This window comes from Cavia porcellus, unplaced genomic scaffold (assembly GCF_034190915.1).
Source record: "Cavia porcellus strain 051 isolate PalLab524CR breed Dunkin Hartley unplaced genomic scaffold, mCavPor4.1 scaffold_14, whole genome shotgun sequence".
Lineage (NCBI taxonomy): Eukaryota > Metazoa > Chordata > Mammalia > Rodentia > Caviidae > Cavia > Cavia porcellus.
The window spans coordinates 75609275-75633260 of record NW_026947497.1 but is presented as its reverse complement, the minus strand read 5'-3'; the positions used below and the strand labels follow the sequence as shown (position 1 = coordinate 75633260).

Here is a 23986-nt window from a genome sequence, read left to right as displayed (position 1 = left end):
AGAAAGAAACACAACAATGACAACAATATTGGATTTCAAAAACAAAACAAAAGGAAGTCCCCCATATTTGCTACATTGCACACTGTTGTCCTCTCAATGGATGCCCAGACCACCAGCCTCAGGCCTGCAAAGCCAACCAAACAACAGAAGCATTAAGTGGTTTCGGCAACTCAGATTCTATCAACTCAGTCTGTCCTCTGAATCAGCTGTTTGCTTCTGCGGTGGGGAGAGGGTTCTTGTCTTCCAGCCCATGGGAAGGGTGAATTGGCTTCTTGTTCTTCTTATGAATCCTCCCTGCTCCAGCACAGCTTCCACTGATTCAAGGGAAGGGCCCACTGGCCACAACTGCCACTCCTGAAACAGAGGACATACTTTCCCAGCATCTTCTGTGACTCCCCAGTGAAGCCAGTGACCACTGACCAATGGGATGCTGACCAGATAGGTAGCTGGATTCCTTTCTGGAGACTGATCTCTGGTTGCAACAAGCAATAAAAACAGAACAACTGAGGGGTCATGGCCAGTGCTAGTCTTTGGTGGACACTCAAAGGTTCTTCAGTGGAAACTGGCTCCTATTTATCTATTTATGCTTATCTCAAAGAAAATCTCAACTTATCTATTATACTTATTTCTTTTTGCTAGTAAATTAAAAGCTCCCCCTAAGCTTTTGAGTTCACTTGAGAACCATTTTGTGGTTAGACTGCCCCTCCAGAAATCAGGCTGCGGCAGCTTGGAACAACTGTTTGCCTTTTGCAGCAGCTATCAGGGAAATGATTTACATTCGTGCCTTACAAATGCTAACTAAGAATAAGAAAGAGATTTTAGTCAGCCTTTTTCTTTCACATTCACATAGAAGACCAATAAGTATGTCTTTACTAACATGTACATTGTGATTGCTAGATGATAAATGTAAGTTTAACCTGTGAGCTTCAAAGACATAAAAATTTAAATAAAGCATAACCTTGTGGCAAAAGTTGCCTAGTTGATTAGACAGATAACACAAGTGTCTTTGAAACTTCTTTGCCATAGGGCACAAGGCAGAATTCCTCAAGTCAATTGTTGCTTCTATCTATTTCTAAAGGTGATCTCTTTACAAGTTGAGAAGCCTCCAACTATTTCCAACTTACTTTTTGGTACGTGTGCTCTTTCAAAGAACAAAAAAAAATAGTTTAATGCTAAGCAATACTTCTTTCTTTAAACATGACTGCCACAGTTGAGACCAATTGTAACGTGTTTATAAAAGTGCCTACAGGAATAAATACACAAGCTCCCTGGGAAGATGAAATTGTGCACCAATGTGAGGTGGGCAGGCTGGTTGATTTGTTTCCTAGTCTCTCTCCAGATGGCATCCGCCTGCCTGGAGTGAAATCAACCTGAGAGACAACCATGAGGGTATAGCACTAAAATAGAAACTAAAAGGGATACCTTATTCTTTCTCTTTGCATTTCAGAAATAGAGAATTTAGTTCAAGTCTCTTACTCCTTTGAATGTGTCCTTAAGCACTGGAAGACGTTTGATCCATACATATTGAAAAAGATATTTTTTTTGTCTTTTTCCTTTTTATCAGTACCAGGGATCGAACTCTGATAATTTTTCCTGCACATATGCATGGCCTAACTATCCTCTAGAGCTAAAATGGAATGCAAAGAGAGGTATTATGATGCTCTTTAATAACTAAAACCACACTGTAGGAATGATGAAAAATGTTCAGAATTGCCTTATGTTCAAATTTTCTTTACATTAAGAACTGACTCTTATTTATGCTAAGTATAATTATGATCATATGAAACTACCCACATTCATATGTCTCTTTCTCTCAGAGACCTAAAACAGATCAAGGTGGAGCTAGGAAAATTTTCAGATAACCCTGATACGTACATTGAGGTCTTCAGAGGGTTTATTTAGATGTATAAGCTAGACTGGAAAGATGAAATATTGATCTTAAATTGAACATTAACTTCTTTTTTTAAGGAGAAGAAAAACAGAAAAAGGGTACAAGTTATACAGAATTTAAAAAAAAAACAAACAGTAGGGAATCACTAGTTAATAGATTATATATTGTCATCTTAGAAATAGTTGTTCAAGTTACAAAATTAAAGCATATAAAGTGGACATTCAAACAGTGAGACTGCAAACAGTTCTGTTCAATGATCTAACAAAAACTCAGTAATATGGTTATCTATCTTATGCGCTTAAATATACATGCAATTATATCCTTTAGAGCACTTTCTTTTCCTCTCTTTTTTACAATGACAATTACACATTTTGGGTTTTATTACTCTCACAGTTCTTATTACTTTTTTTTTGAAGAGAATAAAACCAAATATGACATAACAAAACAGAGTCAGTCAAATCAAAAGGATGGACATAGTACATAATATAAAAACAGAATACAAGGTGATCAACAAAGGTTGCCATAATGCCTCTTGCTATCTTAAAAAGAACTGCCTGTATCATCAGTTATAATGAAATTAAATAAAACCAAAACATTGTAGACATTACAGGACTTCAAAAGAAGATAATAGTCAAACCAGAATGGGCATCATAGTGAATCTTACTGTCTTCACAGTTGTCTTCACTCTCAAACTTGGTACTATCAAGCAAAACGGAATAGAGGAAAATCAGTCAAAACAAGATGATGAGAGCAATACAGGGTTTCAAAGCAAGTTAATAGGAAATCAAAGTGGGTTACTATAATATATCCTATTTTTTATTTATTTTTTCCCTTAATTAAAAAGATAAAAATAAAAAATAATAAAAAAGGAGATTGAGATAAAAGAGGACATAACAACAAAATAGCACAGGTCAGAACATAACCATTTAAGCAAAATAGTGTTTCACCACAAGATATGCTGACATAAAAGTAGTTACCATAGTGTATCTTTCCTTGAAATCTTTGAGAATTACTGAGTTTTGTTGGATCATTGAACAAAACTATTTGCAGTCTCACTGTTTGAAAGTCCCCTCTATATACTTTAATTTTGTAACTTCAACAACTATTTCTAAGATGACATATGTAATTAACTAGTGATTTCCTACTGTTTATTTTTTTTCTGAAATTCTGTATAACTTGTACCCTTTTTCTGTTTTTTTTCTTTTTTCTCCTTAAACAAAATTAAAAAAAAAAAGAAATTTTTCCTTTCATGCTCCCACATTACAAATCTGTCCTCCAGTTCAGATAATCTAACCTTAGTTTCTTTCAAGCTGTTATGCCAGCTTTCAATAGAGTTTTTAGTTTCCTGGTAATCTCTTTGAACCTGCTTCATGTATTCTACGTTTTCTCTATTTTCTCCATCAAACAATTCTCCCCTTTTTTTTCTGTTCTTCCATTCCACCATCTGTTTTTTTCTTGGGAGGTGCTTAGCATTTCTTTAACTATTCTACTTATATCTTGCTTTACTTGGTTAAATACTTCACTTTTGAACTCGTCTATGAGATCCCGGAGATATCACTTTATGTCTATTGGTGCCATGCCTGATACTGCATGTTTTCTGTCCTCATTCTCCTTTGCATTTACCTTTCCTAGATCAGTGTTCTCAGGATTGGAGACTGAGGACCCTTTCTTGTTGCTCCCTCTTCTCATACTTTTTGTTTCTTCCATACAAGCATATATAGGAGGCCCAGTTTTTTTCTTTGTCGGTTACAGTTTGTTTGAATCATGCCTGCTAGGTGTTCCCGCCCACTGCAGTGTACTAGGGAGACACAGACCTGGGCAGCCTCTGCTGGGCCCGCCCCTCCATGTCAGTCAACCTGCTGAAGGCTTCACTGCATTAGGGTGCACTGCCAGCCGCAGAGACCTGGTTTGGGCTAGCCTAATGGGTCTTAGTCATGGCTTCTCCCAGGTCAAGTGCTCCCCACCAATCCCGCTTGAGGGGAGAATATATGACTGAAGTGACTGCAGTGTCCTGTTCTGGCTAGTCTTCCTGGTCCCAGAATGTCCTCTGTTGGAGCCTCCTAGTCTATGGTAGGGATCCCCATTCCTTTCACTCACTGCAGGTCGATGCAGAGCTCCCCACCAGCTTTGCTCTCAATTCAGTTCACCAATTCCCACTGTCAGAGCTTTCACATCTCTGTCTCTGCTGTGCCAAATCAGATGCAGCAGCGGTGGCAGGAAATTCAAGCCGCGATTTCCAGAGGCATGGGTTCCAGCTTTGGCACTGAGACTTAGCTGTTCCAGTCATAGCACTGGGATTGCATTTCCAGTTGGTTTCTCTCAGCTTTGTTCATTCCTGGGGCAGCAGGGTATATTTCCCCCTGCTTAGGACTCCTCACACCGCACCATTCCTGGAATCTAAGCTGGTTATCTCAGAGAGCCTCCATAGCTGCTGTAATCTATCCGCCATGTTCTCCCAGAAGTCCTCAAACATTGACTTCTAATGAGAAACAAGCAGCATTACAAGCTACTACTACACTTGGGGATGAATATCATATTGTTAATTTTAGACAGGCAGAAAATTGGCAGCTTGGGGAACAACTAGTTCCCACTGGAGCCTAAGCAGTCCCTACTCAGGATTGCTGCTAGTCTAAGAGCCAGACAATAGATTCAAGTAAGACATTTTCTTTTCAAGTATGTATTCTTGAATGTCTAAGAAGGATGAAAACTAATACCTCTACTTGTTTTAAATTGTTAACTATTCATCAGGAAAAAAATGAGAACTCCTCTGCCTTCTTAGATCATTTACAAGAAGCATTGATAAAATATATATTCATTTCTCCTGATTTGATAGAAACACACATTATTATTAAAGATGAGTTTATTACTAAGTCAGCTCCAAAAGAAAAAATTGCAAAAGATAACTTTTGCTCCAGATAGTAAAGACTGCCTCCTCAGTATATAATTGAGACTGGGAGAAAGTGAAGGAGAGAAACAAAGGGGCAAAAAAATGGGTGCCTTTATTTAAGACTTAAAAGAAACCAGACTGTAAATCTGATTCTTGGAGCACCAGGAAGAGCTCAATGACAAAACTCACCTGCTACCACTGTGAAAAGCCAGGCCGCCTCAGAGGGTGACCTTTAGAGACTCCCACACAAAGAAAGCCCTGACCATAAAGGCCACCAGTGGAAGTGACTGCACTCTGAGGCAGAGGCCCCAGAGCTCAGCCTCATCTCCCAGCTGGTCTAGCAAGACTGAAAGGCCCTGGGCACTGTGTCTCCTCCCTCTGGCCAGCTGGCCATACCACCCGTCATCTCCATGGAGGAGGCCCAAGTAATTATAACTAAAGAGAAAAAAACCAGCCTATTGCTGGACATTTGCACATGTCTCTTGGTCCTTCCAGCTGTCATACCTCAATAAAAGGAGTCACCAAAAAAATAAGATAACTCATTTAAACTGCAACAGGGAGCCCAGCTTCCACTGTGAGGAAAGATATTTTATCATTTCTAAGTTGTATCTGTATGTAGTATATATACCCAGGTTGCTAGCCAATCAAAATGATGCTGATTACAACAGTGTCCGAGAGAGAAAAAAAGTGAAAAAAAATGATGCTGAGACTGGTTTTACAAATATAGTACATATTGTGGTCTATGTACAATAACTTTAGAGTTTTTCACTGGTCAAAATAATGCATTACTTGTTGTAATCTGGTTCTCCGAGGTCTCCAAAATTTTTGATTACAGCTAAAATTGGAGGGATTTATGATAAAATGTCAGACTCCATCAATAGAGGACTCTAAGAGCCTGTTAACTATTCCAGTCCCTTAAGAACAGTTTCTAGGCTTGGTTTTTTCCCCAATCCACCTGTCCATTCAAGTGCTCATGCTCTAATTTCTCAAAAATGTGTTTATTTTTAGCTAGAGGCTGCCAAACCCCAAGTGATAAAACCAATGACAAATATGGTAGGCTCCTTTTACTGGGACCCAGCAGACTGACCTTGCTGAAAGATGCTTATATGACACATGGAAATCTTAACTATATTCAGCAGGCCTTAACATTGCAGCTGGTCTCTTTCTCCTAAATAAAAAAAGTAAAATAAAATTAATGAAGCAATACACCTTCCAAAATCAGACAGCCTTAGAGATTTTAACAGCAGCACAGGGATGTACTTAAGCAATTGTAAAAACTGAATGTTGTGTGTACATTTCTGATCCTCTGCTAGTATCTCAATGGATGCTCAAGCTATTAGATGACAAATTAATGCATGTCAGACTCTGAAATTCCCTGGACCTTCTTCTTATACTCTTTATGAGAAGCTATATCTAGCTCTTCCAAGTGGAAATCTTTGTTGATTATACTTACAATAATCCTGTTGATCTTATTATGTGGCCCATGCATACTTAATTATTTCTTCAACTTTGTCTCCTTCAGACTTAAAGCTGTGCACCTACCCAAGACAAGTGAATGCCTGGTGTCTAGGGAAGGCCTTTAGATAGACCCTCTGAAGATACTGCTGATCACAACTATGACTCCCTTCAGAAGACTGAAGAAGTCAGATTGGTCATTACTTACTGCTTCCTCATATCAGTTTGGGGTACTTCTTTAGAGAGGGGAATGATATAGGCAGTACGTTAGGTAGAAATATTACAGGCAGTCAGACAGGACTGGGCCCTTGAAGGAACCAGTGCAGGAGACAGGATCTACTGCACCTATGGGGGTGACATGGACACTTCTGCTGAGGGCCAGACCACAAGACTAAAGATGAAACCAATGCACCCACATCCTTCCCCTAAGGATAAGCAGCAATGTTTGATGTTCTAAATAGACACTGATTACCTTGGGAAAGCCAAGAAGAGCTCACTGACCCAGTCTCTCCAGGAAAGTCCCTATTCTCTTTTGTGCCCACTTGCTTTGTGACTTGCTTCCCCATTGGATCACCATTTAATCAATATTACTGAGTAATTATGCTCATAATCTTAATGGTTGACTATAGTTTTATCCTACTTCATGCCCACCTTGTGGTTTTACATTTTTGCTCACCTTGAATCTGCCTCACTTTTTGGTTTTGCTCTATAAAAATACCTTGAGGGTCAGGGATGTCGCTCAGTGGCACAGTGCCTATCTGGTAAGCAAGGTCATGAGTTCCATCCCTGGTACAAAAAAAAAAGTACATAAAATAAAGTAAATAAAGATCCCTTGAAAAGACAGGGTCTTTGGCAGCCCACTCAAGACTCCTTCTGTCTCTCAGGAGCTTTCTTTCGCAAAAAAAAAAAAAAAAAAAGAAAACAGGAAAAAAGAAAAAGAAACTCTCATACTGGCCATGCGATTATGTCTAAAACATATTTATCAAGGTGACACGTATGTGGCAATCACACCTGCAGATTGCTCCGGTACAGGGCAGTTGCCTGGTAATATGTACCTCTCACTTGTTATTTTTATCTGTTACTGGTTCAAAATTGGACTTAGTGTCTCTGTGGGTGGTTGGCGGTAAGCACTAACTTAAGTCTTTCACCCCTGAGGGCCTTATCTGTTATCATGGACCGTTTTAAGGAGATGCTGTCACTGACACTGTGACACCTGTGGAAAGGGCGTGAAAGGCATCACCACCGTGTCTGTCTCACCCAGTTCAGACACAGGAGACTCTGTGGGTCCTCAGGGTCCTCAGAATGATTAGACTGCTGTCCTGAAGCAACTGATGAGACCCTGGCCTTGGTGACTGTTATGGTTGATACAGATTGGCACTGTAAAAACAGAGCATACCAGCGAGACTGCTTTTGATAGGAGTTTGTATAAAAAATTAGCTGAGCACAGGCTTAGCTGAGTCAGATGGGGAAAAGCAAATGTACAAGGTCTAGTAAGCGGGGAGAGCCAGATGTGGTGGTGCACACCTATAATCCTAACATTCTGGGAGGCTGAGGCAAGAGGATCACAAGTTTGAGTCCAGACTGGTCAATTTAGCTACTTAGCCTCCTCAAAATAAGACCCGGCCTCAAAATAAAAAATAAGAGGACTGGGGATAGAGCTCAGGGTGAAGGCCTTAGGTTCCATTCCCAGTACCACAAGAGGAGGAGGGGAGAGGAAGAGGGGCACTTAGACATCCCATCAAGCTACTGACCTGGAGAAACTGGCACATGGTCCCAGAGTAGTGGGCAAAAGTGCTCACTGAAATATTTTCTGCAGGAGCAGGAAACTGGAAACGACCTAAATGCCCATCAGCAGGAGTAGGAATAAGCACATTGTAGAAAATTCAGTGGGTCGCTAAACAGCAGTGAAAACGAAGCAGTATCTGTAAATCTCACAAACTTACGTCTTAGAAAGACACGCACGTGTGTCACACTTGTTATTGATAGATTTTTCTTGGCGTGGTAGAGAAGACAGGAAAAGAAGAAAAAGGCCTTTACTGCCAGCCTGGGGGGCGCTGCAGAGTGCAAGCTCCCTCCGCGGTAGACAAACCAGCAGTGAGCTGCGGGCCTTTATCAGGTTTGACAGGGGCGGGCAGAATGACGTATTGATAGATGATTGAGGGGACGCTGACGCAGCACAGAGCAGGAAGGCCAAGCTCGGGGTTGGAAGAAGGTGACAGTCAGTGTGGGGGGCACACGCGGTCCCTAGGGTCCAGCGCGGTGTTGGGGGGGCGCCACGCCGAGATTCATACTGGCGGAACCCATCAGATAGGAAGTTTAAGACGCAGAACAATGCCAGCTCCTGCCTCTGATTTATATATTTGGACAATAAAAATCTGCGCGTCAAACTGATAGCAATTTGTTTGGTATCTCGAAGAGGAACAATAATGTCATATTTTCTAGGGGCCGCATGCTTTTTTATCAGTCCGTGTTTACAGTACATAGTGATTACATTCCTGCTGGGGAGTTGGTGCACCCCGTGACATCTTAGTTCTTTTTATGTCTCCTTTCTCTCCCCTCCCTTCACCTCCCTCCTGTTTGAAAAAGAGCTGTCTCCCTACTTATTATGTACCTTTACTCTTTACTTAAACTTTGAGGATTTTTCTTTCTTTTTTGTTTGTCTTTTTGAGACAGGGTCTCACTCTGCAGTTCAGGCTGGCCTTGCGCTCACTCGGGAGCTGAGGCTGGCCTCAAATTCATGGTGATCCCCCTGCCTCAGCCTCCTGGATGCTGAGATTACAGGTGTATGCCACCAGGCCTGGCCTCTTTTCTTTTTTGTCTTCTGTTTTTTTCTGAAGTCTGTGTGGCCTGGCCCTGTGTCTACTACGCTGTGGAACGTCAGGTCTGCAGTCCTAGGATGGAGGCGGGGCCTCGCCCTGGGCATGGGCGCCAGGATGGAGGCAGGGCCTCGCCCTGGGCATGGGCGCCTCCTGGAGCCTTGCTGCCTGCCTCTGTCACCTCCTGTATCTTGTCCTTCCTTTTTGGTTCTTGCTGTTTCTCATTCTCTCCCAGATTTCCTCTCCTCACCCACCAGTACTTCAACTCCTATCTCTAACCTCCCCCATGCATTTATGTTACATTTATACATTTTAATTTGCCTTCCGAAGTGTTATTTACATGGCTTAGAATTTACCCATTTCAAGGGTACAGTTGAGTGAGTTGTGACAAATATATTTACCTGCGGGTGGGGGACCACACTGAAATCAAGAGAGAAAATCTCTGCCACACACATTCGCTACCCAGTCCCCTCCTCCTGGGTACCAGCAACCACTGATTCGCTGTGGGTAGTGTAGGGCGTGTTTTCTTTTCATCACTGTTGTATGAAGAATGCCACGTATACAACTGCAGTAGGAGGCCGGGCAGGGCAGTGTGGCCGGAGCAGCTGGCCCTGACTCATGGAAGAGACTCCTTGACCATAGGCACAGAGCAGCACAAATCACCACAAATCAGGGACTGTGGGCACCAGCCTAGTCCATGCAGCACAGCCCCTGCCCTTCTGGGAATCTTCCTGGGAGAGTTAAAGGCACGGTATTACGATGATCCACACACACGGGCATCTGCAGCAAAACCCTTAAGAGCTGACTAGGAGTGACCTACGTGTCCACCAGCAGAAGAATGGATAAAGAAAACGTGATGTTTCCACACAGTGGAGTGCAGCTCTTCCATAAAGAAGAATAAGAGTCGTTTGTAGGAAACAGTGCACCTGGAGACCCTGACGTCCCGTGAAATCATGTGCACAAACTTAAATATCGCATGGCTTCTCTTCTATGTGAAACCAAAAATATAAAAGAAAGAGGAAAGTAAAAGATGTATGATAAGAAAGGGGGTCCTGGATCTTTTCAGATGGGAAGGAGCCCAAGGCAGGGAGGGGAGAGAAAGGGATGAAAAAAGAATTAAGCTGTGTTTGGTACAAGTCCCAGCTCCCCACAAGGAGTGTAGTCATCACACACTGGATTCATAGGCTAATAAAACTGAATAAAACTAAAAATACCAAGACAGGCAAAAATAAGCACAGAGCGCCATATAAACCAGAGGCGGCGGCGCATGCCTGTGATTCCCGTTCCCGGGAGGAGGCAAGACACAAGTTCAAGGCCAGCCTGTGCAAATACATGAGACTCTATCACACACAGTCATTTTATTAAAGGGCCAGAACCTTGTTGCTCAGTGCTCCCTAGGTTCAGTTTCCAGTAGTGAAAAACATCCTTCTAAACAATGATTCCTTTCACTTAGCAAGCTTTTGAAATTCATCTGCTATTAGAGTTTCCCTATTTTGTTATTTTTTGTCCCTGAGTAGTGTTTCATCGTATGAGTTCACCAAAGTTTGTTTATCTATTCACCAGTAGATACTGACGGGTATTTAAGTTGTTTATGGTTTGAGTGATCACAGATATGGCTGCGATGGACATTTCTATAGCAGATATTAAGGGGATATATGTATTTAATTTTCTTTGGAGTGGCATTGCTGCGTTTTATGTGTTTAACTTCATTAAAAAACTTGACCAGATTTTTTCCAAAATGGTTGTAATTATTCTGCATTCACACCAGCAACCTGTGTGATCCTGTTTTTTTATACCCTTCCTAACACTCAGTAAGTCTTTTTAACTTTAACCAGTCTAGTGTGTAGTGATAGCTCACTGAGAGAGAGAGTGTGTGTGTGTGTGTGTGTGTGTGCATTCACCAGTGTGTTTTTTGCTTGGTGGTACTGCAGATTGAACCCAGGCCTCTGACTGAGCTACATCCCCAGCCTTATTTTTAATGTTTAATTAAACATTTAATGTTTAAGTTACTGAGTTGCCCAGATGAGATCTCCCTGCCTCAGCTTCCCAGTACTGGTGTGTGCCATTTAACGTTCATCTTCCCAGGGATTAATGGTGTTGAGCATTTTTCTTGTGATTTTTTAGCCATTTACATATCTTCTTTGATGGAGTATCTAGTCAATGTTTTGTTTATTTCTTCAATCAAATTATTTATCTTCCTATTACTGAATTGTAAAAGTTCTTTTCTTAGACTACAAACAAGACTTTGATCAGCTATACTTGCAAATATTTTTCTTCCAGTTCATGTTTTGCCTTTTTGTTTTCTGAATGCCTTTCAGAGAACTTTTTTAAAAAATTAATAAAGCCTAACTGGTAATTTCTCTTTTATGGCTCTCTCTCTCTGTCTCTCTTTTACCCAACTCAAGATTACAAATATTCTGCTCTAGATTTTCTTCTAAAGTTTTAGTGTTTTATAGTCTTATCTGTGACCCATTTCAAGTTAACATGGAGGTGTGGTAAGGATGAAGATTTTAAATATAGGTGTCTGTGGACATTTGTTAAGGATACTTGCAGCTATCCTCCCCGCCGCCCAAGATTATTTTAGCACATCAGTCAAAACTCAGCCAGACACAAAGGCTCCTTCAGGGCCCCTTTTCTCTCTGACCTCTGTATCTGTTCTTCGTACTACTACCACACTTTCTTGACTACTGAGCCTCACACTACTTTGTGAAGTCAGAGTGTGCAAGTTCTCCAACTTTACTGCTCTTTTCCAAAGTTGTTTTAATATTCAATTATTTGCAACTCCATACAAATTTTAACTAGCTTATCAAATTCACAGCAAACACAAAACCTGTTGACATTTTGATTGGGTTAAGCTTGTAGACTGATTTGGGGAGAAGTGACATCCAAATGATTTTGACTCCTTTGATAGCTAGTGTGTTACACATTTTCCTGTCCGTTTAGTTTTAACCCATGTATGTCTTCAAATTTGAAAAAATTTTTTGTTTTGTAGGTAACGTATAGTTAAGTCTTGCATTCCGCATAAAATCTGACAATCTTTGTGCTTTCATGAGAGTGTTTAGGTAATTACCATTACATATAATTTTGAATGTAATAAGCAGATACAGTATAATCATGAAAAATCCTCAATCTAAAAAAAGATGGGAAGAGAAGAAAAGAAAAAGTACAGAAGAGATAGAAAACAATAGTTAAGCCCATAGATTTAAGCCTGAATACATGATATATCATTATTATCACAGGTACATAATTTTTGGTTGATACACTTATTAAAGACTCAACTTCATTATTTCTAGCTTGCATGTTCATGATGACAAATCTGTTGTCACTTATCTTTGTTTCTGTGAGGGGCTTTTTATGTCTTTTTAAATTTTTGATATTTTTAATTTTCATCAGATTGCCTCTGACACCCCCAGTTAGCGATTTTTTTTTCTTTTTTCCTTTTTATCGGTACCGGGGATCGAACTCACAACTGCCTGCTTGCAAGGCAGGTACTTATGCCGCTGAGCTAAATCCCCAGCCCCAACAATTTTTCTTTGTGTTAAACTTTCTTTTAGTTTTCTCTGCCTGTCAACTCTGTGACTTGGCCTTTATTTTTGTTTTTCTCTTTCATTAACTTTGAAAAATTCTCAACTATCTCTGCAGATATTTCTTCTTCCCACATTTTCTGTCATATCTTCTTTTGGGATCCAGGTGACATTTATGATAGCATTTAACATTGTCCAGACCTCTTGGACGTGTGCTGTCACTTTTACCCCTTATTTCTGTTTGTGTTTTCTTGATCTATTTTTAAATTCATTGATTCAGTGCACTGTGGTGGTGCGTGCCTGTAATCCCAGCACTCGGGAGGCTGAAGCAGGAGGATCACCAGGAGTCTGAGGACAGTTTGGGCTCAAAGTGAGTTCAAGCCCAGCCTGAACGGCATAGTGAAACCCTGTCTCACACACACGCACACACACCACACACACATGCACGAAGTTCACTGATTCTGTCTTTAGTATCCATTCAGACACTGATAACACTCTCAAAGTCATTTTTAACTTCTGATTGCCTTTCACTGTGGCATTTCCACGCAACTGTTTTGAACAGTTTTGATCTCTTTGATAAAACTTCTTATTTACATATGTTGTAACTTCCTCAATTAATTATAATTATTCCTTGTTTTTTATTGCCATTCTAAGACATTTTTGCAGACTTGCTGGTTTGAAACTACGTAAATTTGTTATATAAAATCCAGACTCAGAAACACAAGCATTGCCTGTATTTCATAATATGTAAAACCAAAAAACAGAACAAACAAGCAAACTAAGATAATATGAAAGAAACTTTTATAAGACAAGAAGAAGGAATGAGGGTACGCAGGGGTAACGGGAGAGGAATTTGGTCAAAATATAGTGTGTGCACCTATGAAAATGTCACAATGAAATCAAATACTTTATGAAATTATTATCCACTCCTCTATTTTCTTAAAATATCCCCTTCCAGTTCCAGAGGTCAGTGATCCAAACGAGTCTTCCAGGGGTAACATGAGGGACTGAAGGCCTGGATTGCTTTCTGGCGTTTTGCCTCTGGGAACACTTGGTTCCTTGCGGTTTCTAATTCACGGGATATTGTCAACACTGGTCTGTGCAACTCTCCCTTTTATTTATTTATATATTCCTTTCTGTCCAAGCTGCAACTTTTAATAGCATCCAACACAGACCGGGAAAAGACAAGCCCTGAAAACTAACGATTTGGCACTTTTACCATCTGGTGAGTTTTATAGTTACATCACAAAGTGTAGGGCAGATTAGAAAATTATAGGCAGTAAATATCCACGCAATAGAGGAATTTTACCCTAAGGGGAGAATATTAAAAAGGAGAAGATGAAAACATAGATAAATAAAAGAAGGAAAAGCGATTAGAAGCAAGGCTGAAGGATGGAGGAGGGTTACCCAGCCTCAGGAAACCGGTGCACAAGGCAGAGGGGAAGGGAAGGAGGGGGAAAGAAGGGCAAAACAAAACTACAGGGTTCCTGCTTCCCGTTTCCGCTCCCCTTTCCGCTTCCTCCATCAGGAAACATTCTAACGTGCTTAATCTGGTGAGGCAGGCACGCACCACCACGGCACTGTAGCTGCATAATTATCCAGGTAACTAAGCTTTTGCTTCCCATTGCTGTACACCCTGCAAGGCCTGCACACACCGTAATCTGTCTCCTTCCAGCTCCAGTGGTGGACGCCCAGGTTGCTGTCAACCCCGGACAGTGCAGGGATGGACAGCACCGCGTGACCCCTGTGGGCCGTGTGGACTCGGCCTGGAGACTCGCTAGGACCGCTGGGTCCCGGGGTTGGGTCATTTCACCGAATCCCGAGCCTCTGCAGAACGACCGCACTGCTCTCCTCCTGGCAGCAATTGGGAGGCTTCCTTTGCCCCGCAGCCCATAGTCAGCGTGGCCTTGTTCAGTTTGCTATGTCTGCCAGTCCAACAGGGATCCGGTGACATCTCTGTTGTCCCATTCCGCGTGCTCTCTGAGGACTGTTCTAAGTCATGGTGCCTTGTATCTGTGTGACTCTCCGTGGCTTTTTTTCTCTTACGGATCCTCACTGAAAATGTTTCCAGGCCCTCTTCAGAGCCCTGCGAGTACCATCCGGGCTTCTCATCTTGTTTGTTATCATCATCCGTGACACTCACGTGAAATCAGGTAACTAAGCCTCCCCCAGTCGTCAACTTGCACACGAAGGCGTTAGAACTTCAGACAGGCTACTGTCAGCAAGACTTTTGCTACCACAGCATCTAGTTTATTTTTAATTGCAATAAATAATTTAAAGTGGTAAAAGTTTAAATCAACATGTGTGGGGCACTGCACTCGAGAAGGAAAACCATTCCTGGCCAAGATCTTCGGCTTGGGAAATCAGGGGCATCCTGCCTTTCTCACAGAGGAGAGATGGACCGAGGTTGAGAGTTACCTACGCTTGTGTCCATGAATTATCTGTGCCTGTGAATCTGTGTGATTCTGAGAGGAGACTCAGACCTATGCTGTGGAAGATATTGGTTTAAGCATAAGCCTATAATTCTACCACTCTGGAAGCTGAGGCAGGAGGATCTCAAGCTTGAGGCCAGCCTGGACTATAGTGAAAACTTTGTCTCAAAAAAGAAAAAAGAAAGAAAGAAAAGAAAAAAGAAAGAGAAGGAAAGAAAGGAAGAAAGAAAAGAGAAACTAAAAAAGAAATTCACTCGAAAGTAGAATTTGGGAAGCCAATCATATAACAAACCAAATCAGATATGATGCAAATTTTTATAAGAACTTAAACTTTTCCAGCATTTGAGTATCATACTAAGATCCTGTGCTGATGCCACTACAGGCTGACAGCACACATCAAGCAGGGTCAACAGGAAGCCTCATAAGCCCCACGGGGGAAATTCTCCTAGAGCCAGGTCTGTGGTCAGATTTGCTTTTAGAGTTTCTGGAACTCTGGTCACGCGAAGTCCCAGAAACTGTTTGCAAGTATGAACCACGAGTCTCTCTGGTCTTCCTCTCGCTGTATTTCCATCCTGGTGCTTCCTGAGTTCTTCCTCCTCCTCCTTCTGCTCCAGCCTGATCTGCTAGTGGCCAGAGTTCGCTACAAATGAACTACACCTGACAAGAACAGTTTGCTGCTTTACCCCCACCAGCTCTCACGCATCCATGGGGTAGAGAAGAATGGGCTGTTGCAGTTTTAGAAGATTGGTCTGTTGGCCCACTCCACTTTTTTTGGTGTGAAGGAGGATTGAGCCCAGGGCCACTATGTATAGCTAGGCACTCTGCATATTCTGCAATTTGCACAAAATATCCCCCAAGAAGCACTGTTGGGGACTCAACACAAGCTCTGTGTCTCCTCTCAGACTGAGTTTTTCTGGAAGAAGGAGCAGCATAAAGATGTCTGGGCCACCAGAGGTCCCACAGATCAGGGTTGGATCTGGAAAGGCCAGACCCAAGGCTCAGGAAACGATGAGAATGGTCTGGGGCTGCTGGTCTGCCCTCAACACTAGATTCCCTGAGCACCCTGCAGAAATGTTGGGCGTGTGAAGTTCCCTAAAGGTAGCACATGAGAGTCTTCTAATCCTGAGGGAAAAGGCTACATTAATGGTGGCATTAGGCTGATATGTTGCCTCGCACCTATAATCCCAGCTCTGGTGAGGCTGAGACAGGAGGATTTCCGGAGCTTGAAGTCAGCCTAGGTTACATAGCAAGACCCTGTCTCAAAAAAACCAACATAAAAAAATTAGTGGTGGGGTGTAGGAAGGATTCTGTCTCCCGACAATGGGGCACTTGGCAATGTCTGGAGATAGTCTTGGTGGTCGTGATGGGGCTGCTACCAGTGCAGGAGAAGCTAAAGACTCCCCTGCAAAAGACGATCAGAGCCAGAGATCAAAAGTACCACAGTTAGAAACCCTGACTGCAAGGTCACAAGAATGAGTGGCCTCTGTCGCATGTGGATAAGAATGTGATGTTGTTGTAATCTTACATTCTCGAAGAGCCAGCTGTGTACTTTAGTTTAGATTTTCCTTTGCACTAAGGGCTCTTGCCCTATCCCATCCCATCCCCAATCCGCTCTCATTTCCACCAGACCCTCCCTATTCATGGCCTGGAAGAACAAAAGCTCAAAAGCAACTTGTACATGTTTGTGTGAGTGTCACAGATATGTGCTGATGGGTGTGAGAGAAAAACAGAGACAAAAAGACCAGATAGGAAAAACAAAAGTGAAAAAGTCCCACCACTGTATGATTTTGATATAACAGGTTCCCCCAAAGTCTCATGTGTTTGGGATGTGACTGGGTCTTGGGGCGCTGGGCTCAGCAGTGGATTCATCTGTTTTATGAGCTCCTGGCTGAATGTGCTGTTAGGAGCTAGGGCTGAGGTGGGTCTCGGCCTCATGCCCTGGAAGAGCTGACTCTTGTCCCTGGCTCTGCCCTTCTCAGTCTGCTGCCCAGCTGTCCTCTGCCAGGGCCCCTCTCACCCTGTGGTTTCTGCCTTGGACCCAGCAAACTTTGGCCTAAATTCACCGGAAACTGCAAGCCAGCTAATCCTCTCCTGTAGGCTGTGGGTGTGAGGTATTTTGTCCCAGCCAAACAGGAATGTGACTAATAACAACCACCTACCACATAGCAGAGTCTGGCACAGACTGCAGCTATACACGAGGCAGAGTCACTGTCCCCAGTGAGCCCACCATTTCCCCAGTAGAAGGCAGCTGCAAGTGTGTGGGGAAAGTGGAAAGCCTGTCATACAATCATAGAGAGTAAACAGAGAGGGTGGGTGGCCTTTCTGCCAGGCACCCGGAGAGGTGGCCAGTGAGATGAAGGGGGAAGACAAGGTGACAAGTGAGGAGGGCATTGCAGGAGGAGGAGGCTGGTTGGTGAACAGGGGTGGGAGTCAGCAGAGAGCTGCCAGGTGAGGATGCACGGTGGGATTGCATCAGTGCAAGATGAGGGTGAAAAGGATACTTTAGGACCCACGCAGCCCCAGGGCAGGACAGGACCACAGAACCATGCTGGGGACCGTGTACCTGGGGGACTGCTGTCTAACACTTGCTCAGCCATCTCCAGCTCTGCTCAGATGTTGCCTGCTCTGTGAGCCCTGTTCCTGTGATTTTCATGTTTCTGTCCCCTCCTGAGCTAATGCTGAATCTTTACCCCCAGTGCAACAGTTTTAGGGGACGAGTCCTTTAGGAGGTGACTTGGTCATGAGAGCTCTTCCTGCATGGATGGCATTCATGCTTTCTAAAAGGGCAAAAGGAACTAGCTAGGACATGTTTGTCCTTCTGTCCCTCCCACTATGAGAGGACACAACAGGCATCACCCCTGCTGGATGCAGCAACAAAGCACTGTCAGGAGCAGCAAGTGGTCTCCAACAGACACTGGACCTGCCAGCTCTGCCACTGGACTTCCCAGTCCCTAGCTGTGAGAAATAAAGTTCTGTTCTGTATAACTTACTCACTGGCCACCATTTTGTTACAGCAGCAGCTACCCAATGACGTATTAAAAATTTTAACCCATTCCCTGGTGCTCCCAGCCCTCCTTATCTATCCATTCTGTGGTGCTTATCATTTAAAACATACAGTATCATCAGCTTAGTAATATCATTCTTTCTGACCCGAAGGTTAATATCATGAAAGCAGGGATTTTCTTTTATTCATGAATGTACCCCAATGTACCTAGAAATTATATGGTAAATAATCAATAAATATTTGCTGGAGTGAATGTGGGAATATGAGGTTGGAAGCATCACCCCATCATTGTCCCTTTCCAGGACTTCACATTTCCAAGGGCTTCTCCTCAGCAGGTACATGGACCTCAGTTGCCATGTAACCAATTCCAACCAATGATGTGACTTTATACACATTTATCATCTCCTGTTGTCTGTGGTCAGGAGCCCAGGCACAGCTCAGCTGTGTCCTCTGTCTTGGAATCACAAAACTGCAGCCAACAGTGTGGCTGGGGCTTGGTCTCACCAGAGTCTCTGCTAGGGAAGGTCATTCCCAAACTCATTCAATGTAGCTGAGGTCGCATGACCAGTGGCTTCAGCATCTTTCTGGCTGTTGGCCGGAAGTTACCCGTCAACTCCCAAAGCTTGTGTGCAGGTTCTGGGCCTGAAAGGTTCCCTAGCTCCCAAACAAAGGCATTTGCTTCCTCAAAGCCACTGAGGGAGATGGAGAGACTGCTACAAGGTGGTGCCACAATTTTACATACAACACAATAATGTAATCATGCAATCCTGTCACCTTTGCCTTATTCTGTGGGTTAGAAGTTCTACCCACATTCAACAGGAGAGGTCACAGGAGGGTGGGACATCAGGAGGCATCACGGAGGCCACCTTCATAAAGGTGTGATAGCTGGAAGCCCACTGTCCCTGTCCTATGAACACCTCAGCCCCCACACCACATCATTGTTATTTACATGTGTGTGCACCACCCTCCCAGAAGGACAAGGGCTAGGGCTGTTCTTGCTTATCTTTAGTTGCTTTCGATACAGAGTTTGGCATAGTAAATCATTACTTTTAGATGACTGAGTAGAGGATGGATGGATGGATGGATGGATGGATAGATAAATGGGTGGGTGGGTGGATGGATGGATGGATAGGTGGGTTGGGTGGGTGAATGGCAACTGGATTTAAAATAGTGCAAGACAGAAAAGGAAGGGACGGGGCAGCAAGACAAGGGTAAAGGCAGAGCACCTGGACAGCAGGACCATGGCTCTCACCTGATGGGTGCGGCTCCATGTGAAGCAAGGAGGTGTCAGCACGAAGATGTGGGTCTGCTCACAGTCCCAGGTCTGGTTCCTGGAACTGTATTTTGGTATCTTTCCATCAGGGTAGCCAAGAGGCCAGGGGCCAGCCGTGTCTCTTTCCCAAATCTTCTGCTTCCTCCTCAGGAAATGGGGGTAGAAAAAGTCACACAGAGTATCTGAGTGTCCCGCGTACAAAGACACCAATGAGACCTTCTGTGGCTTTGGCAGAACTGGAGGTAATTTCCTAAGAAATAAACCAAGGAAAGAAAAACCCTCCTTTGTAATCTGCTCCAAGGCCCCAGGCAAAGGCTGTGGATGAGAAAAAATTTAAATCACTTCACTGAGTAAACACTGAGCTAAATCCCCTTGAACTCCTGCTCTGGGCAGAATGGGGAGTTCAAGTTGCTCCAGGCCTTGGTTTGAGTCCAAGATAGAAACTACATCCCAGACTGACCTGGTGCTGATGGTAAGATCGCCATCTTTCCTATCGTGACTGTAAGCAGGGTCCTGGGCTGCCTTTCTGCCTGTGTACAGAAAGTGTTCTCCGGAAAGCTGCAGCCAACAGAATCTGCTGTGTTTCCAAGGTGAGCTTTCAACTTGGTGACCTTAGCTAAACCTTTACATGAGTGTGTCAGTTACTTTTCTTTTGCTGTTGTGACAACATATCTGACACCCAAAATCAGAGAAGGAAAGTTCTATTTAGCTCACTGTTTGTGGAGGTTTCAGTCTATACTCAGCTGGCTCCAAGGCAGGGTGGCCCTTGGAAGAGGGCAATAGTTCATGGTGGTGAAAGACAGCAAAAGCAGCAAGAGCAAAAAGAGAAGGAACATGGAGAGAAGACTCTTTCTGTCCCTTATATTGTATGGAGACCACACCCACCCTAGGTAGGACTCACACCTGTAATCCTAGCATTGGATCATAGATTAATCACAAATTCTAGAAGCCTGCCCCCATGACTGTATGAGGCTTTGGGGGGACATCCAGACTCAAACCATAACAAGGAGCATGACCATTTGTTCCTCTGCTGCTCCCCTTCCTACTTCTCTTACTCACCTGATCCAAACAGATAGATTTCTTTTTGTCAGGGAAGGGCTGTAATGGTCAAGGTGAGTGAACTGTGACAAGGTCACCCTGGAGGCCATGATGTCCAAGACTTGGCTGACTATGGCCATCCTGAAGCTGAGGAGCACTACTGTTTTAGAGGTGATTTCTGAGCCTTTCGAATGGGCTCCTAGGTTTAAAATTGTGTAACTGGAATCTGTGAAATGATGAGCATTTAGGATCCCTGGAGTAAATGAACCACACAAACTGGTCATGCTGACTGTGAAGGGAAGTTCAGGTTCTAGGGTAAGTTGTTAACTTTCAAATGCAATTTCAGGCTTGGATTTCTCTTCCTGTTTTTTCTGCAACCTATCAGCACACCAGCACTGAGCTAGAGGCACTCAGAAGAACCTTGGAGATGCCAATAAAAAACAGTTGGATCTTATTTACTGAAATTTCCATGAGAGCAAAACAGTAAGGAAAATTTCAAGTTTCCAAACCACAGCATTTGCTTGTTTTGAAAGCAATGACTTCATGTGAGAAGCAAAGTGTTCCAATCTGTTTCCATTGTGTGAGCCTTTCTTAACTTTTTACTTGAGTTCTTCCTCTAATCTGCACAACTCCAGACTTGAGAAGTATTGTTCCTCTGCATCTCGGACTGTTAACAGATGCAGAACAACACAAGCAACATAGGAAGGTGGCCAGCTTCCTGCTGGGGCCTCTGCCTGGGTCTCCACTTCAGGCCTGTGGTAGATTAACTAGGAGTCGACTTGGAACTCCCAGTTGAGTTGAGTCAGCATGGTGCCGCATGTAGAAAGCCCACCTGAGAATTGCTGCCAACAGCATAAAAGGAGAACTGGAGGGAAAGATGGCATGCTGTTGCTGGAGGAGCTTGCCATGCTGGTTTTCCTGATAGGAACTCAGCTGTTATCATCGTCGGAGGAACTCAGGTCCTTGCTGTCACTGAGGATGACTGTGGTTCTCTTTGGGGGAGCACTCACTGGTCCTTACCTTGAGCATCACTCACTGGCTGCACTGCAGATCCCCCAGCCTGCTGGCACAGATCCTTTATCCCACTGGTGCAGACTTTCTAGCTTCTACTGTTGAATTTTGAGCCTTCCCAGTGCAAATGCTTGATACAGACTTGCATGAGACTTTGTCATGGGCTCTAGGCCTCCAGTTGAATTCATGGAGGACATTGCTGTGGACTCTAGGCCTTCAGCTGGACTAGTGACGAACATTGCCATGGGACCCAGGCCCTCAGCTAGATTCTTTGGGTCCCTGGCATGTGGACACATAGTGGGGTCTCTTGCACGCCTCTGCATTTGACTTTTTGGTTGAATTTTAGAAAATAATCCTATAAATTCTGTGTCCTGTATTGTCTGTTCCCTTGAAAACACTGACTACAAGACCCCAGGTTTACAAGCAACAGTAGCTAGTCCAGCCCAGAGTGGGGCTCTGCAGGAATGACCAGTTAGAAAGAGTCCTCTGCTGGGTGCCCTGTTCTCTGCTCAGCACTGGAAGCAGCTGCAAAAGCTGAAGTGCTCCTGGTCCTTTCCGCCAGCAGACTGAAATTATTATAGGGCCACCAGGAACCCCTGGTCAGGAACTGACTCCAAAGAGGGAAGCAGTTCCAACTCAGGGGCACAGGTGATTCCAACCCTCAGTCACCCTCCGGGGACTCACCTGGAATCCACGTGACAGAGAGAAGATGCAGAGCTGTGCCCGCACTCATCTCCCCGCAGGGCCAGGCTACTGGTAACAGGCTTTTGATGCCGCTTGCTGTCTACCTGCTTCCGCTCCCCTCTCACCCACCTCTCCCTCCTCCACTGTCTTCCTCCTCCTCCTCTTGCTTTTTGTTTGTTTTTCCTCATTGTTTTTTTTTTTATGAGTATGAACATAGTTTTGAGCTTTTTGTCATTGTTATGCTCTATTTTGTCCTTATTTCTTCTTTTTCTCTTCACCCCTTCAGCACCAGTTTCTTCAAAGTGTATGAGATTGTCCTCCAGCCTTGCTTCTGATCACCTCCTTTCCTTCTATTTCTCTATTTTCCCCTCAGCGCCTTTTAAATTTTCTCTCCCAGTGATAAAATTGCCATATTGAGGACTAACTTTCTGCACACAGTTTTCTGGTTTTAGATTTTGTTTATCTATGCACAGAACTAGATCGTACAGTTAAAGGTGGCAAGATAATACTTAACTCAGTTCGAACTTTTCTAGGCTGCGTTTGAAGCTATTGTGATTGCTGTGCCACTTTAGCTAGAGTGAAGTAACTGTTCTAACCAGTTGGTCTTCCTGATATACCAAGACTGAGATTGTCTAAGGGTCATAAGAAATACAACAAATTTCCTTCTCCCTGAGCTCAAACACCATCTCAGGCCCGTCACCTGGATCAACCCGCACCTGGTCCTCCAGCACCAGTGTCCTGAGTGACTGTCGCATCACCGCCCTGCAGCCCCCATCTCTTCTCCTTTCTCTATGGCTGTACAGTAACTGGCAGCTGTGCCTTGGCACAGATGGACTTAGGTTTCCTCTACTTTGCTTCATTCCTAAAAAGCTCTTACCTGAACTGTGATGCTAAGAAGGACCCTGGAAGCTCAGAGTTTCCATGGTCCTTGATGCTGGTGACCTGATGAAGATGAATTGAGAATTCTGGAAAGACACAGCAGACACACAGGCAGGGCTGACGGATTTGGATCCAAGGTTGTCCCCACAAGAAAACTCTCAAATGTCCAGGCCTAGGGTACACCTGTCCTTTGCAGTGAGGGTGAAGGATGCAGCTGGCTCCTCCTGGACCATAGGGACCGAGCACTCTTATAAAATGGAGAGAGAGGATTCCCAAAGGAAGGCATACAGAGTCAACAAGCAGACTCCTGAGTCAGAACCCTGCTCTTCCTTTCCTCTCTTCTCCCCTTTATATCTTCTTCACTTTACCCACAGTTGAGCAGGAGCAGCCTCTTCACTTTCTTTTCATCCTTGGTATCCAGGCAATACTGGGTGATGAGGAGGGAAGGCAGCAGAGCGAGGCGGGGGAGTAGACAGTGGCCAGTTGGCTGTGTGAACGAGTGTCACCTGTCAATCATAGAGATCCAGGACGTATGTGCAGAAGAGTAGCCAAGCCCTGCACCTGGGACCAACCAGAAAATGCTGGGGGCTACACCTGCCCCCCAAGAGGCAGGAGGAGGGAGGGCCCCAGGCTCATGCTAGGGAAGAATCCAGGATCCTGCACGCACCCGTCTGTGTTCCAGGTCTACTGTGGACACGAACATCCGGGTCCTTTTCACCCCCAAAGCAGCCTGTCATGAATCAACAGGACACTTCTGTCTTTCGTGGGGCTCTCACTAAATTCCAGGGTCCTGATCAACTATTAGAAACTAGTTCTCTTTTGGAACCCAAGAGTTTTCAGTTCTTAGCTGATCAGCACCCCATGCACATGCACGTGCACACACACACACACACACACACACACACTAATGCATACATGCTGCAAACTGGTGCAAGACTCAATCAGACCACTTGGATCACACAAACAAGCTGCCTGATGGAATCAGGGACTCTGCTTCCAACGCCAATCATCTTGCTCTGGAGAGACAGGGCTCCCTTTCACCCAGGCTCCCCTGGACTCAGTGCTGGGCAAGCTCACAGGATGGGTGGTGAA

The 23986-nt window shown here is 43.9% G+C and overlaps 2 long non-coding RNA genes across 2 annotated transcripts in view; one reads left to right on the top strand and one right to left on the bottom strand.

Moving 5' to 3' along the window:
* The window catches only part of LOC134470351 (uncharacterized), a 23415-nt gene extending 5421 nt beyond the window's left edge, over positions 1-17994 (top strand). The window contains exon 2 of the long non-coding RNA XR_010039192.1: positions 14249-17994. This is a non-coding gene — a long non-coding RNA (uncharacterized LOC134470351). The remainder of the gene's footprint in view (positions 1-14248) is intronic.
* On the bottom strand, positions 1996-23986 carry LOC134470350 (uncharacterized). Its single transcript, XR_010039191.1, has 4 exons — positions 22893-23986; positions 19262-19532; positions 5866-5946; positions 1996-2590 (listed from the first exon to the last, which is right to left on the bottom strand). It is a non-coding gene; the product is annotated as an uncharacterized LOC134470350 (long non-coding RNA).